Raw genomic sequence first — 23,186 nt, forward strand, 5'->3', positions numbered from 1 at the left:
CACTGCTCCCAGACTACCAACACCGCCCCTGTAGACACCAACAATGTACATTTATATATAGCATGCTTCATGCAATAAATATCCCGAGGTGCTTTACAAAAGATTGGAGGGCACTGTGCATGAAGCCGAGAAGTTATGGCAGGCGATTGAAGGCAAATTGAGGAGATGGTTTTGAGGAGGCTTTTGAAGGTGGGGATGGAAATGGTGGAGGGGATTAGGAAGGGAATTCCAGAGTGCAGGGACATTGTGGGTGAAGGCTCGGTTACTGTGGAACGGTTGGGGGGAAGGAGAAAATACACAGTAGACCAGAGTTGGAAGAGCAGAGGGTGGGACTGGGAGAAAGGATATTGAGGAATATACAAATAAGAAAGGGGATTTTAAAGCCTATTTTTGGGGATAGTGGGCCAATGCAGATTGGCAAGGATAAGGGCAATAGGTGTGCGGGACTTCATATGGCACACAATACCAACAGCAGAGTTCTGTTTGAGTTGGGAGTTTATGCTGCATGGAGCCCAGGATACTGGCAAGTAGAGCACTGGAAAAAATTTGGCCTTGCGAAAAGAAAAGAAAGACTTGCATTTATATAACACCTTTCACAATGTCCCAAAGCACTTTACAGCCAATGAAGTACTTTTGACGTGTTGTAATGTAACAAACGTGGCAGCCAATGTGCACACAGCAAGATCCCACAAACAGCAACGAGATAAATGACCAGATAAATCTGTTTCTTTTTAAGTGATGTTGAGAGATAAACACTGGGAGTACACCTCTGCTCTTCTTCAAATAGTGCAATGGGATCTTTTACGTCCACCTGAGAGGGCAGATGGGGCTTTGGTTTAAAGTCTTATCTGAAGGAGGGGACCTCTGACAGCACAGCACTCCCTCGGTATTGCACTGGAGTGTCAGCCTAGATTATGTGCTTAAGTCTCTGGTGTGGGACTTAAACCCACAACCTTCTGACTCAGAGGTGAGAGTGCTATCACTGTGCCACGGCTGACTGAGGTGAGATGATAACATGGATGAGGATTTCTTTGGTGGGTGGAGGTAATCTAATAATACAAGTGGGCAATGTTATGGAGGTGAGAGTAGATAATTTTAGCTGGGTGGTAATGAAGCATGCAGGACACATCAAAAAGAAAGAGAAATTTGAGATGGGCTGGTATTTAGGGGAAACAAAGAGGGCACAAATGGATTTTAAAGGAAACAGTTTAGATGACAAACTTCAGCCCAATAGCAGATGATGCCAGGACCTCCCCTCCCGGTCAGCTATGACTCTTACTTCTGATTTGTGCCCCACCCACCCACACCAGTTGGGAGACATGATAGTTTACACTCAGCATCTCCCTGCTCAACTCAAACTTGAGTCTGTCCCTGCTCTGTGCTAATGTTAATGCTCAATGATATCAGGCTGACCTTGTTAACATTATATTTACCCTTGACTCAGGGATAGCACTCTTACCTCTGAGTCAGAGAGTTGTGGGTTCAAGGCCCGTTCCAGACTTGAGCATACCAGCTCATCAGTGTAGTACTGAGGCACTGCTTCTTCAAAGTCACCAATCCATAGAGGTACAGAGAATCAGACAGCTACCTAAACCTGTGATCTGGTAGATACCTGAGAACAACAGTCTTGGGCCAACAACCTAGAAAAATAATGTGGGAGTTAAGGAAGGAATTAAGAACCTCTACCCAAAAATAATCGTAACTATATGTTCTTGATCATCATGGGTCAGGCATGGTGTCAGATATGAAAGCAACCCAGGGTTAGCACAACAAAGTGCTGTCAGAGAAACAGGGCCGAGGTTGGCTGGGGTGGGTTACACCATACAGTTTTAACTAATGGGGATCAAAAAACAAATCAAACCATTAAAGAAAGTTGCTTTCTATTTTATTCATTTTTTAAAATTCAGAGAATGATTTTCCTTTTAATTGTTATTTGTCATTCCTTGCCACTTGCTTGAAATAAGTGGCTTGCTTTCTCCCCAATTTGCTCCATCCCGTTATCTGTTACTTCATATGTTTTTTGAAAACAAGCATCTTTCTCCTCAGCTTTTCAATCTTTTCCCTTTTTCTCTCTTTATTGTCTTTTGTTCTCCTTGCCAGGTGCATGATGGTTACTTCCACCATTGTGGCATCACAACAACTGTTGTCCCCAGTTACTTTATTTTACGCAGAGTTGAAACTATCCTCTAGTTTGTAACAAAGATGGAAAATGCTGGAAACACAAGTTTTGAAGAAGGATCCTCACCCAAAATGTCAGCGTTTTTGTTCTCTCCACAGATGCTGTTTCCAGCATTGACCGTTTATGTTTCAGATTTCCAGCATCCACATATTTTGCTTTTTACTGGTCAATAAGGGCTGAGTTTTAGTTGGCGTGGTAATCCTCCTGGTAATTTAACCTGTCGTCTTTTTCAGTCAATAAGATCATCAGCATAACATGCTCAACTCTGCTGGTTTTTCAGTTTCAAATATGCAATTTAGTTACGATGTGAACTTTTCTCCCTTGTCCTGGAGTATATGTGCTCAAGATAATGATCTAATCTTTGGGGGAAAGGGGTGGGTGGGGGGGGGTGGGTGAATGGGATCTAAGGGGTAGAAATTTGCCTTTGGCGGTAGAGCAAAACAGGCAATATTGTATGTGCTGTCTGAAATACGTCAATATTCATTCCCATTGAAGAATATTGGGCCTATAACAAGGGGTAAGATTTTTGGTAGCCAACCGCAAGATTGCAAACGGCCATTAGAAACCCTTACTTAGCGGGAGAGGGGGGGGGCACAACACTCAGTATCAAGGATTGTTCCTCCAAACGGTGCACTTACAATTTGATCGCATGGAGAAAATGCACTTGGTTTGAATGACCTCACATCACTCAGATGGCTTTGTAGGACGCATAGGAAAAACAAAGTACTGCACCCACAAAAATTACAAGCAAGAAGCTCTTAATCCCTTACTTGGTAAAAAAAAATCTGGAAACGCAGAGCTCAGCTTATAATTAACTAGAACACTCTGTAAACAAAGAAATATATCTTTTACCACAACAGTTATCAATGTGCCCCACAACTGTAGCTAACACCACATCATAACATGCAGTTCATCACAATATTAACCAGGGGCTCAGTACATTTTGCTATTACACTGCATGATTTATCTTGTGGTTTTCAGATGGAGCTTTTGGTATCATTTTAGAAATATGAATAGGCACTGATTATGCTGCTTGTCCGGCATTTTGTTGAATGAGATTTTGTTTTAGGCCTATAGTTTCCTGGATCGCATTTATGCAGAAATTACTGCTAAATTTACACGGTTTCTGCACCCATTTTGCCGATGAGAACTTGGACCAAAATTTCCTGCAGAACTCATTTGCCCGTGCCGGAACGTAAAGACCGGCATAAAATGGAGCTGCTGTCTTCTGCCATGGAGCCTCACTCCAGAGCCTCTTGCCTCTAGTGTGCCTCTTCAACTTTCATTATTATACAGGACGGGGGTATCCCCACTGGAAAGGCCATTCTGGCTGCTTAGTCCGTCTGAATGCATGGGGGAGGGGTGAGGGTCTGAAGAATTTCAGGTGCACTGAGACGGACAGCATTTTGGGTAAGTATAGTGCAGGTCTCAGCAAGAAAAATTCAAAACTCAAGTAAAAAAAACTGCAAAGAAAATCACTATCAAACTCCGTAAATCTCACTTATGCTGATTTCAGGTGACTTTATGCCATGCTGAGCCTAAACTTTTGGGCATAGATCTACACCAACTCATTATTAGCGTAAATCCAGGAAACTTGCGTGAGCTAGTTTTTTACAAGGGGGTGGAGCTATACCAATGAGCGGCAGAGGGTTTCAGTGGTCAACTCTTGGAAGCGTCATAAACAATTGAGGACATTCATGCTGTTTTAGCGTGAAACCAGCGTAAATCAGTAGCGTGCAAATTTCCTTGGAAGAAAATTGGCACAATGCTGCTCTTACGCCATAACTATGCCCAAACTTTCCAGGAAATTCCAGGCCTTAGTGCTTTCCAAAAGCCAACTTCGACAAGTAAGGCATGCTTTAAGTTTGAATGGTTAGTTGGTGCCAGCGATGAATGTTCTCAGACATAATTGGGTAATTCTGTAATATGGTCAAGTGTCAGTTGAAAAACCACAGTTATATAAGTGAGCCTATTTCAGTCAGCTGAGCATTTTTAGGTGTTTTGATTGGCTAAGGTTTACTTCCTGTAGTGTAATAAAATTTTAAGTAGGATAATGAATATTTAAGTAGCACATTACTAATTATGCAGTTTAGGCTGGTCCACAAAAGCACAATTTAACTTGTTTTACATAAATTAACTGAAACTTGAGGAAAGGAAGACAAAATAAAACAATACTTCAAGGATTTTAGTGCTTTAGCAGCAAATAAAGGCCATTTAGTTACAGGACTTTGAACACAAAGAAAGAACTTGCATTTATATCCAGCAATGGCCCACCCAACCCATGAGCCCATCCAGGTCCTAGTATTATCTCCTAGGATTAGGGCAGGGCAAATCAGGCATTATCTTACAATATATGAACTAAACATTACTGATGATTCTTTTCCTCATTATATTTTGCTAAAAATAGGCCCCAATTCTTACTATTTTGACATAAGTATTTATCAAGTTTTACTTTCAATTTCAAACATAGCTTTAAACATTAATGTTTTGCCTTAGCATTTCTTCTAGGGTTCCTTCATGTTAAGAGAAATAAAATACAATGTTCTGAGCAAAAATAATACAAATTATATTTCCTTTCAAACATTCTTTGTGAGACTGGTCATAATACCCCCTTACCTAGAATATCAGATGGGCAGAATATACTATTGGTTTAGGGTTTGGGTTTTTATAGTGAAGATGAAGAACTTAAATGAAAATTTGTATTTTTCCTTTCCACCCTCCTCTTATATATCTGCTGCAGTACTTATTGTAACTAAAAGGTTTTACTCAGATAAATATGTTTAGTTTCACGAATTATATTCAGAACCTCCTTCCAAATTTGAATAATGGTACAGTCCTTCCTGCTCTAATATTATTTTTTTCTGTTGGTTGCTAAAACTCTCTTTCAGATACACACACATAAAAAATGCAGCTCCGGTAATCATTTACAATTTTAAAGGGGGTGCAGGAACAGAGAAACCTGGGGGTGGACGTACACAAATCTTTGAAGGTGGCAGGACAAGTTGAGAAGGCTGTTAAAAAGGCAAATGGGATCCTTGGCTTTATAAATAGAGGCATAGAGTACAAAAGCAGGAAGTTATGCAAAGCCTTTATAAAACACTGGTTAGGCCCAGCTGGAGTATTGTGGCCAATTCTGGGCACCACATTTTAGGAAGGATGTCAAGGCCTTGGAGAGGGTGCAGAGGAGATTTACTGGCACCAGGGATGTGGAACTTCAGTTATGTGTCAGACTGTTCTCCTTGGAGCAGAGAAGGTTAAGGAGGGATTTGATAGAGGTGTTCAAAATCATGAAGGGTTTTGATAGAGTAAATAAGGAGAAACTTCTTTCAGTAGCAGAAGGGTCGGTAACCAGAGGACACAGATTTAAGGTAATTGGCAAAAAAAAAGAGGCGACATGAGGAAAAACATTTTTTGCAGCGAGTAGTTATGATCTGGAATGCAATGCCTGATAGAGTGGTGGAAGCAGGTTCGGTAATATTTCAAGGAATCAGCATCAGTTAACTGTCATCTTTTTAAGATGAATTTAATATTAAAAGCAGATCACAAGCAAGTGTGACATACAGTGTGACAAACATTTTACATGCGTGACACTTTGAAGTGTAATGGACATGCCAGATGTAAGACTTCTAATTATACAGATATACATCTGAACTTTTTCAGGGTTTATATCAGGTTAGTTAAAGCATTGAGTCAGTCAATTAAATTACTTGATTTTCTGCACTGACTACAGTCATCTTTGATCTTACTACATAACTGCAATATCCGAGAAAGCCGTTTCAACTTGATCAAAGTTGTCTCTGAATTCTCTGTCTCTAATGTTGTAAATCTATTATTATACTGTATGAGGCTGGGCTGGAGCTGAGACCTAAGCTGAGCAGCACATATAATTATTTGACATTGATATAACTAATAGAGGATAAATGGAGTGTGAATGACATTACAAGAATGTGTATGTTTTAAATAAAGAAAACAGCAACAGACTGGGAAAGTCAATGCACCAATGGGTTTCTCAATGACATTTCCTACAGACGAGCCTATCCAATACTGGGCCTATCGAGCAATACTCCCTAACAATTCATGAATGAACCTCTTCACTGATGCTTACACAGACAAGTTGTGCATTATTAAGCCACCTTAATGGTGGATTCTGTAGACAAGCCTGTCGTGCAGTGAGTTACCTAAATGACATTCCTTGTATACAACAAGATAGTCTTATAGTGAGCCTCTTGAATCATACTCTGTATGACAAAATAATGAGCATCCTGGTGACACTTATCTGCAGATGAGCTCATCAGTGCATCTCCTGAGTGACTATCCCATGTAGAAGACCCCGTCTTTCATACACAGTAACCATCACTGGTCTCTCTATCTCATATTTTCCACACATTGAGTTCTTTTCTTTTCTCCTCCTATGTTGACTTGAAGTGTGCTTTCCAAACCTGTTCTTAATTTCTATCAGCATGTTGTGATGCCATGACTCCATTCTCCCTTTCGATAATGATCTTCCATTACAGTTATACATAACTGTGGTGAAATTCTGCACGACAGAAACTTGAGAGTTTGTATCAAGTTAACAAAAACACGGAATCAGTCAGTTAAATTGCAAAAATTGGACCTGATAGGAATAGTGGCGTTTCCTCTCAGTGTTCATAAAGTTTTACTAAGTGATTTTAAATACATCGCAGCAAAGCAGTGACTGTCAGAGTTTAGCATTTTAACAAGTAGGAGATAAGCCTCTTGGGGTAGAGTTTCCACTTTGAGTGCAATCGGGAAATTGCACCCAAAATGTGCTCAAAATTGTGCTGGTTAGGCTAGGCTCAAATTTCCGTGAAAATTCATTTGCATAATCACAAGGGTAAAATCTTCCATGAGCCAGCGCAGTTGGGCAGTGTAATAGAACGTAATTATTCCTTTTATTTTCTTTCCATTAAAAAGTATTCCTTGATGTATTTAAGAGTGGTAACCTGGTGCAGTTTTATTAATACAGCTGAAAATGGGTTTATTACCAAAAATAAGCATTTTTCATAAGTGTCCAGTCCTCCACCTGTGAGTAACCTGATTTAAAATCACTGAAAATGACTTAAAAAAAACTATACTGAACCATTTAGTAGTTTCATGGGTGTACACTAGTCAGTTTCTTAGTAAATTAAATACATTTTGATATGAAAAAACTTTTAAAATGTGCCTCCTAGTGCCTGTGTGCCTAAGAAAATGAGCGCAATTTGAAATTTTTGAAGGGCCTTCCAGAAACAGCTCAATCATTGGAATCTCGCAATTTTGACACGGGGGGGGGGCGTGGCCAATTTTGTGGGCGGGGCTTGATCCGGGCGAACTGAATCTTGAACCAGCATAAAAGATTGCGGGCAACATGTACGTAAATGGTTTTGGCCGTAACTCACCTACGTTTAAATTCCCCCCATCTTTTACGCTGGCTCGGCCGATTCCGCCTGGATTGTGCTGATATTACTGGTGCAAACGAGCGGAAACTCTAGCCCAAACTGTTCAGTGATATCGACATTTTGAGCGGCAACTTAATGGCTAGAATGGAAAAATGAAATCAATCAGAAATGTGCATTTTATTGTCGCAATGTTGGAAGCAAACTGAGGAGGAGAAGATCACCAGCTGAGTCAGCCCATGTGCGCCACATGTGAAAGGTGGCAGGAGGTCATGAAGAAACTCCATGATGTTCAAAGAAACCCAAGCAAAATATAACTTTTAATTGACCAGCCACAGGAGACCAAAGTGTTCACATTACCAGAAGAAACTGAGCAATAGTTTGGCCTTAAAAGTCTGGAGAGGATGACAGATGCTCCAGTAAGTGTCTTTCTTATCTTAAGCTATCTCATACACCTTGCTGGATAAAAACTCTGGTCTGCAATAAGGCTAGTCTTCATATTGCACAACCTCTGTCTGCAGTTGGTACAAATAATGCTTTGAATTCATATTCTACCCTACCATTACAGGGTATTATGCAAACTTGGGTTCTTTCTAAAGAAGAATGGGAACCATCTAGACTCCAGAGCACAGCTACATCACACACCATCAGAAGATATTGACACAACCATCACTATGTACCAGGACAGAGACAGGACCACCTGTGACTATAAAACTTGTGAATCACAGAACATGGTAGGACCTCCATTAATTGAATGCTATTTGGAGAAGCCAATGAGAGGTTACAGCGGTCCTAGACTTGCCGCACAAAATTAAAGATAGTGGGAAATTGTTGCCATGTTCACAACATTAGAGTCAACATGTATATTATAGTGGAAGAAACGTTGGGCAGAATGGAGACGTCCATCTCAGGTGACCTCCATGTCTGAGCTAAATAACCATATCTTAGGGATGAATATCTTTACCTTTGACATTCATAATGTGTTGGACCAATGGTTTGCTGAAGTAGAAATCTTGTTGACCTGGACATTGAGCAAAATAAAGACACTGCTCCATAATCAGCCTTGGCTCAGTGGTAGCATCCTCACCTCTGAGTCAGAAAGTTTTGGGTTCAATCCTTACTCCAGAACCTGAGCATGTAAGCTAGGTTGACAATTCAGTGCAGTATTGAGGGAGCACTGCATTGTTGGAGGTCCCTTTCAGATGTGACATTAAACTGAGGTCCATCTGCCCTCTCAGGTGAAAGATCCCATGGCACTATTTGAAGAGCAGTGGAGTTGTCCTGTCCAACATTCAACAAATGTCACCAAGAGGAGATTACCTGATCATTCATTCAGTTGCTGTTTGTGGGATCTTGCTGTGCCATGTTTGCCTACAAAACAACAACATCTACACTTCAAAAATAATTCATTGGCTGTAAAGTGCATTGGGAAGTCCTGAGAATGAGAGAGATGCTATATAAAGTCAAGTTCTTTCTTTCTTTACTGCTCTGAATTCTGCTGTTTTGTTAATATCCAAGAGGTCTGCATTTAGAGCTAGATAGTCGCGGAGAACAAATACAGTCAGCCAACAACAGCAACTTGCATTTATATAGCGCCTTTAATGTAGTAAAACCTCCCAAGGCACTTCACAGGAATGTTATCAGACAAAATTTGACACTGAGCCATATAAAGAGATATTAGGACAGGTAACCAAAAGTTTGGTCAAAGAGGTAGGTTTTAAGGAGCGACTTGAAGGAGGAGAGAGGTGGAGAGGCGGAGAGGTTTAGGGAGGGAATTCCAGAGCTTAGGGCCCAGGCAGATGAAGGTACAACCGCCAATGGTGGAGCGATAAAAGTCGGGGATGTGTAAGAGGCCAGACTTGGGAGGAGCGCACAGATCTCAGAGAGTTGTAGGGCTGGAGGAGTTACAGAGATAGAGAGGGCGAGGCCATGGAGGGATTTGAACACAAGGATGAGAATTTTAAAATCAAGCTGTTAGCGAACCGGGAGCCAGTCAGTTAATAGGCAGGGTTTAGTGTAATAGAGATGCGCATTGTTCTGTCCTTAGATGGAACAGTGGGTGCCATGAGCAGGTGCCCACTATCCGTGGACTACGTAAGGCACTGCGAGTTCAGAGCCAGAATGTTGGAATTTATGCCAGCAGCCTGGCCTTGATACCAGGCTACCTGGGCCACATTTCTTTTGGTGTCCCACTGGAAGGCAGGGTATCCTCTAAGACAAATGTGTAAAGCAATCCTTGCCCTGATATTTCACTATCAAGGAGGGCTGCCTATCCCTCCGCCAGTCCCTTTGATCAGTCTGAAAGTCCACAGTTGGATAAGCTACTTTCCGGCAGTGGTACTATTACCAGAAGAGGGACACAGAGAGCATCACCATAATCACGTCTCACAGGGTGAGAAGAAAGTGTGGTTTGCAGGGGGAGGAGTGCACAATATACACGTAAGTAGTCATGTGGTTTACTCATGTAAAAAGAGCATTAAATGCATTTATATCGCCATCTATGCCCATGTTCTCTCTAATGTATATATTTCTGACAAGCAAACAGCAAGTTTATTTAGAGGGAGCAGTTGCTGGTATGACAAAGGAGATAGACAGACTCGACAATCACAGCGCAGGTGATGGTCACACTGCAGATGACCACAGAATGACACGAAATATGTTATTATTAAAATCAATGAAAATATATGAGTCCTTTCAATTTGGTTACAGTCTGTTAACTCATCCCAGGTATCCCTCATTTTGTTTCAGTTAACTATTTGCTGTTGAATATAAAATATGAAATCCAACCTCACCGGCACTTTTTAACCAGAAACCAGCTCAGTTGTAAAATTCATTGACTACAGCAGTAGCAGACAGATGAATCATGGTTTTGAGCTGCCATGGGTACAGATGATAAAACGCTGGTGCATTTAAAGTTCTTTATGTCACGCGCGGAGCCAAGTACATTTAGGAACTGGCGAACACAATGGAAAATGATGGAAGATATTATCAAGATATCAAACCAATGACTTGAGTACAAGTTTTTCCTTTTAGGATTATTTTCCCAAATCCTTATGTTTCTGCACAGCTTAAATGGTGTTCTTCCCTTTGGCTCACTGTTTATCTGCTTACAATCTCAGCAAAAGCAATGCCAGTTTGGCGAGTTTGTTTTATTGAGAAAAATCACTTCAATAAAAAAAATGATTGACTGCTTTTGCATTAATGTAAAATAGCAACTGGCAGAGTGAAACTAACCTCAGTGCAATTTCAAAAAGATTTTCGTTCTATCTGTATCTTTCTTGCAGCAAATTGTGATCCAGTTCTGTTGATCTTGTTGACAGTATCCATTTCACAGTAGCTTTATGACCTCTGTTTAAATAAAAGCGTTGGACAGAGTTATTCCTACCATTTAATGTTATAATTACACTGTAGGAGTCTCAAAAAAGGGTCATAAAATCCTTTTTCCTTTACCACTGTGACAGATGTTTATGTGATTATGGGTTGACTTCGATTACCAGAGAGAAAGGTCAGAACAAATAAGTGGGCCCAATTGTCCCCAGATTACAGTTTAGAATTCTTCCCATCCGCGGGAACAATAAGTGGGAGGAATGTTAAAAGGATCCTGAATAAACAAGCATTAAATTTTCTTTTGACAATGAGCCGCTCAACTCTCAAAAGAAGTGGGATTTGAGGAATATACATGGTTAAGTAGCAGACAGATTTCCGTGAGAGGAAAAGAGATCTGCGTTGTCCACTCAAGTTTATTTAATTCTGCGGCTGAGTCTGTTTCAGCTGAGATTTTTGGGGCTGCTTTGTTGTACTCCTGCTTAATGAGCTGGAAAATACAATTGCACTTTCCTGGCTGTGAAAGTTGCTTTGAGGGCATCATAAATTAGCTGCTGTGAGATACTTAAATTGATTTGCCTTTGTGTTCTCTGTGCAGGGCCTGTGTTCAGGCACATCCTCCCGCAGGCGCACTGAGCAAATTATGAAGGATCAAAAGCCGGGCCATTTCAATAGGAGCTGGCCCCATTTTGACTGGGCAACTGGGCTAAAAATACATTGAACATGGAGTGTGAAGTGAATATAAAGGCCTGCACTGTTATACTCTTCCAGGCAAGACGATATAACGCAGTTACTTAAGCAACATATGACTGTGGCTTTCGACTGTAGCTTGAAGCACCTATTTCCTGTAGCATTTTCTAACTTTTGCTGCAGTCCTTTCACCTAATCCCTTGATTTACTAACTGCTCGCATATTTTACAGTCATGCAGCCCTGTGTTATTCATTGTTATGCGCATGAGCAGCACAATGGGAGAGAGGAGTCTCCTGCAAATATTTAGCAAACTTGCAAAGACACTTCTTTTTTTCTCTCTCGCAAGCTTGGCACATGCCTTCTGTTACTAAGTGGCCCCATATTCAACAACCCCTCATCTCCTATTCTTCATCCCACTAGGTGCCCAGACTTACAGCCCTGGCAGCTGCTCAGTCCTGAAAGGCTTTAGAGTCCTCTCGGCAGGTGAACCCTCCTGCCAAAGCAATTTCCAATCAAAGACTCTTTCAGAACTTCACAAGGAATCTGACTTTGTTTTGTGCCACCGCTCAAACTCCCTCCAACAATGACTGCTCTCACTAAATATGCAGATCATACTGAGTGGAGCCATTCTGCGTTGGGGTCTATTATGAGAGCTGATGGTCGGCGTGAGCTTCTGTGGTTCAGGGCAGGGCAGCGTTCAATTATTATACGTGCTAGGATATGTTAGTCAAAGGTGTGGTGTTCAGCAAAAGAGCTTTTCTGTCTTCAAAGCCGCTGGCAGGCTGTAATATTAGGTCATTGCTTTGCTTAAGTATAATTGCTCTCTTTGAAGCCTGAGAGTACCAAATAATTTGCTCTGTCCTCAGGCTGTAATGGTAACACCACCACCCCCTCAGCACCTCGGAACTGCAGCTCCCATACCGAGCAGAGATAATACTGCCAGGCTGCCCCGTTTCGACTCCTTTTCATCCTCTGCCTCTTAACTTTATTAGTAACAGCTTTAGTATCCAGTGCGACACTGCTGTGTTGTGCTGACAGTGACTTCACGCGGGCACTGAGCCGGGCGAGTGGGATTTCTGCTCACTTTAACCGCACCATAACCAGATCAGCACCAAGAATCAAAGCGGCGCACCGGACTCCCTCTGGAATGAAAGCAATCCTCTTCGGAAGGTTTCCTCCTCGTCCCTGTTGCAGCTCTGGGAAGAGGAAGCATCGTGTTCTTCTATTAATAAACACCCTAGCTGCTTCTGTTTGACACTGTGTAACAGTAGATTACTGCGCTTAGAGCTCAAGCATTAGGAACATAGGAACAGGAGTAGGCCATTCAGCCCTTCGAGCCTGTTCCGCCATTCAATTAGATCATGGATAATCTATATCTTAGTTCCATCTACCTGCCTTTGTTCCGTAACCCTTAATACCCTTGTCTATCGAAAATCTATCAATCTCAGTTTTGACATTTTCAATTGACCCCCAGCCTCAACAGCGTTTTGGAGGAGAGTTCCAGATTTCCACTACCCCTTGAGTAAAGAAGTGCTTCCTGACATCACCCCTGAACAGCCTAGCTCTAATTTTAAGGTTATGCCCTCTTGTCTTGGACTCCCCCACCAGAGGAAATAGTTTCTCTCTATCTACCCTATTAAATCCTTTCATCATCTTAAACACCTCAATTAGATCACCCCCTAATCTTCTACGCTCAAGGGAATACAAGCCTAGCCTATGCAACCTGTCCTCGTAATTTAACCCTTTTAGCCCCGGTATTCCTTTTCCTTTCCTTTAACCAAAGCAAAAGCATGACTTGAATGCTGTTTTTGGATCAAGGAGATATCAAGCAGATTAGGATCGATGCAGTGTGGGGTCTGCCTGAAACTAGCCCTCAATATCGTAACACAGTTTAGTTAGCAATATTACTGTAAGAAAGCCCGTTCACAATCTACAGAAAATTCTGGTGAAGTATCTCAACCGAAGACATTAACTTGTTTATTTTTAGATGCTGATTGGACCCGCTGTGCATTTCCAGAGTTTTTTTTTAAGAAAATGAATAAAATTGTGTTTATTTTTTGAGCTGGAACCACAAACTACAAGACAAAACATTTAACCGAATAAATACAAGCTGGTATCCAACTCAATGTGTAACACCTGCATCACAAAGCCCCACAAATCTCTCCCAAATAATCCAGTAAATGGCGGATAAATCAAGAGAGGGATTACACTTCAAAAGTACTTAATTGGCTGTAAAGCGTTTTTGGACGTCCTGAGGTCATAGAATCATAGAATCATAGAGCACAGAAGGAGGCCATTTGGTCCATCGTGTCTGTGCTGGCTCTTTGAAGAGCTATCTAATTAGTCCCACTCCCCTGGTCTTTCCCCATAGCCCTGCAGATTTTTCCTTTTCAAGTATATCATAAAACGAGCTAATAAGTACACTTCAAGAAAAAAACTTTATTGCCTGTAACGCGCTTTGGGATGTCCTGAGGTCACGAAAGGCGCTATATAAATGCAAGTCTTTCTTTCTTTCTTTCCTCATAGTTAAATAATGAATTTACTCCACTTACAAGTGAAACCTTTGTTTCTGCTAGGAGAAAGATAGGGAGGTGCATTGGGCCTGATGCAGGAATCCAAGCTCCCTCATATTCAGCTACTTATGTCCTGCTACAAATTACAAATGTTGAATTGAGGGCCCCAAGTCATATGAAATACAGAAATGTTGTATTTATCCAATGACTTGGGGCCACCACTTCACCATTTGTAATTTCCAGCAGGGTCTCACGGTCTTGATGCTCACGGCCCTGGTACATTCATCACCTCATCAGCATCATTGTGGCAATGTCAAAATATATATGGACACTTATATACAAATGACTATATCCCAAGTCCAAATAGAATGTATTATGTAGTACCACACTGCACATAGACGCTGACCTCCATGATCTTCTGACTATTTTTAACAAGATTAGGCATGCTGTAGAACAGAGCTGAAGAACTAAGGAAGAACAAATTAAAAAGCAGAACCACAAAGGTGATAATCTCCGGATTATTACTTGAGCCACGAGCAAATTGGCACAGGGTAAATCAGATCAGAGAGATGAATGTGTGGCTCAAAGATTGGTGTTGGGAAAGTGGGTTTCGATTCATGGCACCAGTACTGGGGAAAAAAGGAGCTGTTCCTTTGGGACGGGCTTCACCTGAACCATGCTGGGACCAGTGTTCTGGCAAACTGAATAACTAGGGTGGTAGCGAAGGCTTTAAACTAAATGGGGGGGGGGGATTCAGGTGGGGCGAAGTTTAGATTGATAACTTCGCCCCACCTGAATCCCCCCCCCCCCCATTTAGAAAAGACAAGGAAGTAGTACGGGAAAGTGATGGGGGTAATGATAAACAGAGTGTGTCAGGAAGGGACAGAGCGAACAAACATAAGAGTGCACTAGCAAATGGGGCCAGGGTAGGAAAGAATGGTAAAAAGACAAAATTAAAGGTTCTTTATCTGAATGCATGCAGCTTTCATAATAAGATAGATGAATTAATGGCACAAATAGAAACAAATGGGTATGATCTCGTGGCCATTACAGAGACGTGGTTGCAAGGTGACCAAAGTTGGGAGCTAAACATTCAGGGTTATTTAACATTTCGGAAGGATAGGAAAAGAGGTAAAGGTGGTGGGGTAGCCCTGTTAATAAAGGATGAAATTGGTATAATAGTGAGAAATGATCTTGGCTCAGAAGATCAAGATGTCGATCAATTTGGGTGGAGGTAAGAAATAGCAAGGGAAAGAAATCACTGGTGGGAGTAGTATATAGGCCCCCTAACAGTAGCTACACTGTAGGGCAAAATATAAATCAGGAAATAAGGGGGGTTTGTAAAAAAGGTAATGCAATAATTATGGGCAATTTCAACTTTCACATGGATCGGACAAATCAAATTGGCAAAAATAGCTCTGAGGAGGAGTTCATAGAGTGTATTAGGGACTGTTTCTTAGATCAATACGTCAGGGTACCAACCAGGGAACAGGCCATTTTGGATCTGGTGATGGGTAACGAAACAGGATTAATTAATGATCTCAAAGTAAAGGATCCCTTGGGAAGCAGTGATCATAACATGATAGAATTTCACATCCAGTTTGAAAGCGAGGATCTTGGGTCTGAAACTACTGTATTAAACTTAAATAAGGGCAATTATAAAGGAATGAGGGCGGAATTGGCTAAAGTGGACTGGGTAAACAGATTATATGGTATGATGGTGGATAAGTGGTGGCAAACATTTAAAAAGATATTTTATGACTCACAACAAAAATATATCCCTGTGAGGAGGAAAGACTCCACAAAAGGGTGAACAAACCATGGCTAACTAAGGAAGTCAAGGATGGTATCAGGTTAGAAGAAAAAGCTTACAACATGGCAAAGATTACTGGTAAGCCCGAAGATTGGGAAAACTTTAAAAACCAGCAAAGGATGACTAAAAGAATAATTAAGAGGGAAAAAATAAATTGAGAGTAAACTAGCAAGAAATATAAAAACTGACAGTAAAAGCTTCTACAAGTATATAAAAAGGAAAAGGGTAGCTAAAGTAAACATTGGTCCCTTAGAGGATGAGACTGGGGAAATAATAATGGAAAACAAGGAAATGGCAGAGGAATTGAACAGATATTTTGTAACTGTCTTTACAGTAGAAGACACTAATAATATACCAATAATAGTAGAAAATCAAGGGGCAAAGGGGAGGGAGGAACTAAAAACAATCACTATCACTAGAGAAAAAGTACCAGATAAACTAATGGGTCTAAAGGTTGACAAGTCCCCTGGACCTGATGGCTTGCCTTCGAGGGTCTTAAAGGAAGTGGCTACAGAGATAGTGGATGCATTGGTTGTAATCTTCCAGAATTCACTAGATTCTGGAAAAGTCCCAGCAGATTGGAAAACCGCAAACATAACACCCCTATTCAAGAAGGGAGTGAGACAGAAAGCAGGTAACTATAGACCAGTTAGCCTAACATCTGTCATGGGGAAAATGCTAGAATCCATTATTAAGGAAGTAGTAGCAGGACATTTGGAGACTCATAATACAATCAAGGAGAGTCAACATGGTTTTATGAAGGGGAAATCATGTCTGACAAATTTATTAGAGTTCTTTGAGGAAGTAACGGGCAGGGTGGATAAAGGGGAACCAATGGATGCAGTATATTTGGATTTCCAAAAGGCATTCGATAAGGTGCCACATAAAAGATTACTGCACAAGATAAGAGCTCATGGTATTGGGGGTAATATACTGGCATGGATAGAGGATTGGCTAACTAACAGAAAACAAAGAGTCAGGATAAAAGGGTCATTTTCAATATGGCAATCTGTACCTAGTGGGGTGCCGCAGGGCTCAGTGCTGGGGCCTCAACTATTTACAATACATATCAATGACTTGGATGAAGGAATAGAGTGTCTTGTGGCCAAATTTGCTGATGATACAAAGATAGGTGGAAAAGCAAGTTGCGATGAGGACACAAAGTGTCTGCAAAGGGATATTGACAGGTTAAGCGAATGGGCAAACATTTGGCAGATGGAATATAATGTGTGAAAATGTGAAGTCATCCACTTTGGGAGGAAAAATAAAAAAGCAAAATATTATTTGAATGGAGAAATACTACAAAATGCTACAATGCAGAGGGATCTTGGTGTCCTCGTACATGAAACAGAAAAATTCAACATACAGGTGCAGCAGGTAATCCGGAAGGCAAACGGAATATTGGCCTTTATTTCTAGGAGGATGGAATGTAAAAGCACCGTACAAGGGTGCTGGTGAGACCACACCTGGAGTACTGCATACAGTTCCGGTGCCCTTATTTAAGGAAGGACATACTTGCATTGGAGGCAGTTCAGAGAAGGTTCACTGGGTTGATTCCAGGTATGGAAGGGTTGTCTTATGAGGAAAGATTGAACAGGTTGGGTCCATACTCATTGGAGTTTAGAAGAATGAGAGGAGATCTTATTGAAACATACAAGATTCTGAGGGGACTCGATAGGGTAGATGCTGAGAGGATGTTACCCCTCATGGGGGAATCTAAAACTAGAGGGCATAATCTCAGAATAAGGGGTCGCCTGTTTAAGACGGAAAAGAGAAGGAATTTCTTCTCCCAGAGGGTCATGAATCGTTGGAATTCTTTACCCCAAAAAGTTGTGGAGGCTGAGTCATTGAATACATTCAAGGCTGAGTTAGACAAATTTTTGATCAGCAAGGGAATCAAAGGAGATGGGGAAAAGGCGGGAAAGTGGAGTTGAGGTAAAAATCCGATCAGCCATGATCTCATTGAATGGCGGAGCAGGCTCGAGGGGCCGAATGGCCTACTCCTGCTCCTATCTCTTATGGTCTTATAGAGCTGCGTTGGTGGGAACTGATGCACTTTGTGACTAAGAGACTGAGTGCTGACAATGAGGGCGATGCAGCAAGTGAAGTTGTATTTTGATTGTAGAGTGTTTATGTTCGTGTAGAGTTGATTCTAAGGAGCAGCCACCAAGTCACATGGTTTGCTGCCAACTTCAGCTTTCCTGGAAATATCACAAAGTTCAATCAGTAAATGCACCAGTTCAATTTGTTAGGTTCCCCTCTCAACCACCTACAATTATAAATTGTATGGACTACAGTTATAGTTATTAGCCACACTATTCTGATAACCACCATAATGCCCTTTGCTGTTCATCTGTTTCAACCTATGTTGGCAGTTTATTGGGAGTGCATCATGTTGATGTTGATTAGCCCTGCGTGGCAATGTTAATTTATATCATTTACAAAACCTTCCTTCCCAGCTCCGATATATTATTGCAAAGACGTGTAATTGTGCTACATGTATTCTGACACCCTGTGAATGTCCTGAACTTATGGCATTGAAAAATATTGAACTTAATGTGTGCCTAATTCATGAATAATTTCTGCATCTGTCATTTTGCAAGTCTTTTGCCAATCCCTGACACAAATTGGAAGCGATTATGAAACATATCCCTCATGTCATCACCACAATGGCGTAAGACTCCCTGGGGTTAATTTTAACCCAATCCGTCGGGTGAGAAAGGGGTGGGAGTGGGTCTGTCACCCGTTTAGCACTCCGCAAGATTTTACTCTCCATTGGTCGGCCGATCCGATCAAGCCAGTTTCCCGCCGGGGGTGGGGGTAGGGGGGATAGGTTAAAATGACCCCCACTGTCTCTACCCTTTCCCATCTGCTAATAAAGTTGAAGATCTGGTAATATATGGGGAGGGGCTCTGATTATTGTTTACCTTTTGCAGAATCAGCTGTCATGGATAAAAGAGAGACTCCTCCAATCCATTGCAGACTTGCTTCCATCAATCTATTTATGCAGGGATACTGCTTTCAAATAAAAATTAAAATAAGGAGAACCAGATTAAGAATAAAACTAAGGAACGTGGATGGAAATGATAAACCTTTCCGTTTTGATTTTCAGATTTTCTCCTGTCGTGTTGCCCATAGAGCAGGAAACTGGAGCCTTAAACATCAACTGAAAAGAATAAAATTAACACTGTTTTATTCACCGTAACTGTCATAACTTGGCAGAATTTTCTTTATCTTCCTTTGTGGCAGTATTGGTGCCAATTGTTCTGTTGTACTCATAGCATAAAAAGCTGCTCTCAATAGTGCGGTGCAGTATGTGTGTATATAATATATATCTCACTTCAGACTCAAAGTTGTGAGTTCAAGTCCCACTCTAGGTCTTGAGTACATGAAACTAGGCCGACACTCCAGTGCAGCACTGAGGGAGTGCAGCAGTGTCGTAGGTTTAATCCTTCAGATAAAATATGTTGTATCTAAAGCCTTTGTACGTGGATGTTAATGTTCCCTTGGCACTATTTGCAGTGTCTTGGGCAACATCCCTCCCTTAACTACCACCACCATCAATTGGTGAACTGGTCATTCATCTAATTGCTATTGATGCGATCTGGTTGTGTGGAACTGGCTGCTGATTTTGCCTACATAACAACAGTCACTTCACTTTAAAGGAATTCATTGTATGTGAAGCTATTTTGGGATGTTTTTGAGAGACTTGATAAGGTGCTATCTAAGTGCCAATCTTTGTTTTATATAAATGTTTGTTCTATACACCTCAGCACAATAGTCACCATCACTGCAATGCCAGAGAGGACAGAGTACACATCCAGTGAGTACTTAAAGGGCCACTCACTCACTGATAAGGATAAATATGTATATTTTTTAAAAAGCAGCTGCAAATAGCCCAACTGTCTTTTGAGATCTATTCTTCAGGGCTGCAAATAGGGACACCACTATTCTTAGCCAGAATGGAGATGATTGGGAAATTCCCCTGTTAGTCACTGGTGGAAGTGACTGGTATTGATTTTTCGCACATAATTTGTATTATATAATTATCCTCCACTCACTGCATTTTGCTGGAGAAATAACCCTGCTTTCATCTGGAGACTTTGCTATAGTTTCGTGTTGAGTTCTGTTTGCTGTAGTTCGTAGAGGCTCTTTTTAAATAGATTCTGTTTGCTGAGTAAATAGATTGTTTGCCATAGTACACTGTTTAAATGGGCTCTATTTGCTGAGTAAATAGATTCTGTTTGCTGTAAAATAGACTCTTTGCTGTAAGTCCTGCCATAAGTCCCACCCCAACTCCAACTCATTGGCTGACACAGTAGTGTTAATGAACACAGAGATTCTTCAGTGGATGCAGGAATCCATATGTTGTGAAGCTTTTTATGTTGAAAATGATGCACCTCTACTCCATTAGTCTTAATGTGGTCCTATTAATGTCTCTGCACCAGGTCCAGTCCAATAACAGATCATTAGAGGCACGTCACATGGAGGAGGAATGCAACGTCCCTTTGCCCACTCCCTCTCTGGGAATCCTCACATCTTTTCTTCCTTAGGTCAAGGGCTCGGATGCCAAATGTAGCATCTTCAGCTGAAATAAGGTAACTCAGCACAGACCAGGGATTGAACCTGGAATCTTTTTGGTCTATATGGCTCAGTTCCACACTGGTGGTGCTTGTGCCAACTGAGTCATTGGGGGAGGCAAAAGCAATTCTTCCATCAGGACTTCACCTCGTTATTGCTTAAGCTCCCATGCTGACTATAATGAGAATTCTGCTGGGACCAGGGAAGTGGTTTGTTGTAATGAGAGGTGTGTAATAACGGAATTGGTAATAATGAGGTTCCACTGCATCTAAAGCCTTTGTAGGTTCTGTTTAACATGAAGGTTTGACTTTCCATCAACCATTACCTAAAGAACATTCAATCTTTACCTCAAAGGCTGTGAAGTGGGCTCTTTGAGATCTCCTCTTAATCCATTTACCGGTGCATGGGTTGCATTGAAGGAAACCACCTGAAAATTAAGTTGAACGTGAGGTTTAATTCAGACTGAAATCTAATTGAACTGGAACCCAACTTTTGAGTCTGACTTTAATCCAATTGAAGAGTTTTTAATTAACTGCATTCACGATACTTCTACAGGCACAAATCAAAAGGTTTCTGATCCAATCTCTTTGTAATCCAATACTCTAGGAAAGTAAGTTGCATCAGAACAACAGGCAAAGAGTACATGGGCATTGTACTAGTTTCTGTTGATATTAAGTTTCTTGTTGAATGTTTCACGTATTTCAGAGTTAAGAAAATGGATTTATAACAAATCAATAAAGATAGAGCACCTTATGTGTGAACTCGCCAGCTGAGTGTTTTGTGAGGATTTTTCCCACCTATGTGGGTCTTTTGACTTGTCAAGACCTGTGATTTCTAAAAATAACCCACTGTGAGTAAACCAGCCCAGAGTGGAAACTTTAAGCAGTCAGTTATTGGTACAGCATTTGATTGTTCTTTCTGAATTTGGTCCAAAGTAATCAGATGAAAGTTTATCCTTTCTGATGACTGCAGAGGTCTTAAGTAAAACGAGTTTTAGAATCGAGTTTGCAGGACAAAGATATTTGAGTATGATGACTGATTTAGTATCAAAGGCCCAATGGCCCAGAGAGGACTGAGTAAACACCCTATAGGTACTAAAAAGGCCAATTAATAGTTTGGGATCTGGAAACATCAGATTGGTGCACAATTGGGTTCAGATTAAGTTGATACATTGTTGGGAGAGTAGGAACTCTTGCCAGTACTTTCCGTGGGAGTTCTTCCCATCTCTCGCTGTACCTTCGGTGGAAACCCCAGAGACACAGAGGCCTGGAATTTCCTGAAAACTTGTGCCGTGGTAATAACACAGCTACAGCATGCACCATTATTATGGCACAGATCTTCCAGGAAATTATGGCGTGAGTGATTTAAAAAAAAATTCATTCTCAGGATATGGGCATCACTAGCAAGGCCAGCATTTATTGCTGAACCCTAGTTGCCCTTGAGAAGATGAGCCTTCTTCTTGAACCGCTGCAGTTCATGTGGTGAAGGTACTCCCAGAGCGCTCCAGTACGTTCCAGGATTTTGACCCAGCGACGACGAAGGAACGGCGATATATGTCCAAGTTGGGCTGGTGTGTGACTTGAAGGAGAACTTGGGAGGTGGTGTTGTTCCCATGTACCTGTTGCTCTTGTCCTTCTAGGTGGTAGAGGTCGCGGGTTTGGGAGGTGCTGTCGAAGAAACCTTGGCGAGTTGCTGCAGTGCATCCTGTGGACAGTACCCATTACTTATGCCAAAATTTCCTGGGGCCCTCTGCCGGGACCCTTGTCAAAAGAGTGAGAATTCCATTATCATAGCTCTGCAAAATTGATGGCAATGTCCCATTTGCTGGATTGACGCTGCTTTGATTGCCACTGCCACTTAGACTGAGCCTGAACGGCACTGGTTACTTGGCAGCAACGCGATTTATTGCTCCAAAATCACTTTCCCTTAAAGATAGATGTCTTTATACTGAGCTTGGCCGATTTATCTAGCTAATGCAAAAATAATTGGCTTTCGGGCATACTAGCTGGTCGGAACATTTCCTTGTTAAATGGAATTGAATTTTTGAAAGCCATTTAATGTTTGTTTTCAATTCACTGATCTCTGATTCCTTAACAGTGTCAATCGCTAATTTTAACATAGAATATTGATCCAAATAGGTGTTTCTTGCTGAATTAATATTGATAAACACATTTGATTCCATATCAATAGGATACTGCAACAGTAAATAGTTTGTTAGGGGAATAAATGTGGAATTGTTCTATTTAAGGTGTTAAGACGACTATTAGTGACCTTCACCTGCAGCTGCTCTGAATTTAAAGGCAGGGATTACCTGAGAAATGAATTATTAAATAATTACCTCCTGCAGATCTTGTATTGGGTTTTTAATATATTTCTCCTGCAAAACACATGCTTTGAAATTAATTTGCCCACCAACATCTGAAAACGATTACAATTTAGAAGCCTGCAATTAGCTCAGGTACCTGCAGCCACACACAGGCTGCCCATATTACACCCAGGAATTACATTTTCACAACTTTAGATTAACAAACAAAGTAAACTGACTAATGGATTTGTGTAACTTTGCGAAATAGGACACACAGGTCGAATTCACACTTTTATAATCCAGTATAAAAAAAGTGGATAAATAATGCGATAACGTTCAAGGGATCAAAATCGGAATTGATAGCAAATATTTGACAATGGCCAC

The sequence above is a fragment of the Heptranchias perlo genome, chromosome 36 (assembly GCF_035084215.1).
Source record: "Heptranchias perlo isolate sHepPer1 chromosome 36, sHepPer1.hap1, whole genome shotgun sequence".
Classification (NCBI taxonomy): Eukaryota; Metazoa; Chordata; class Chondrichthyes; order Hexanchiformes; family Hexanchidae; genus Heptranchias; species Heptranchias perlo.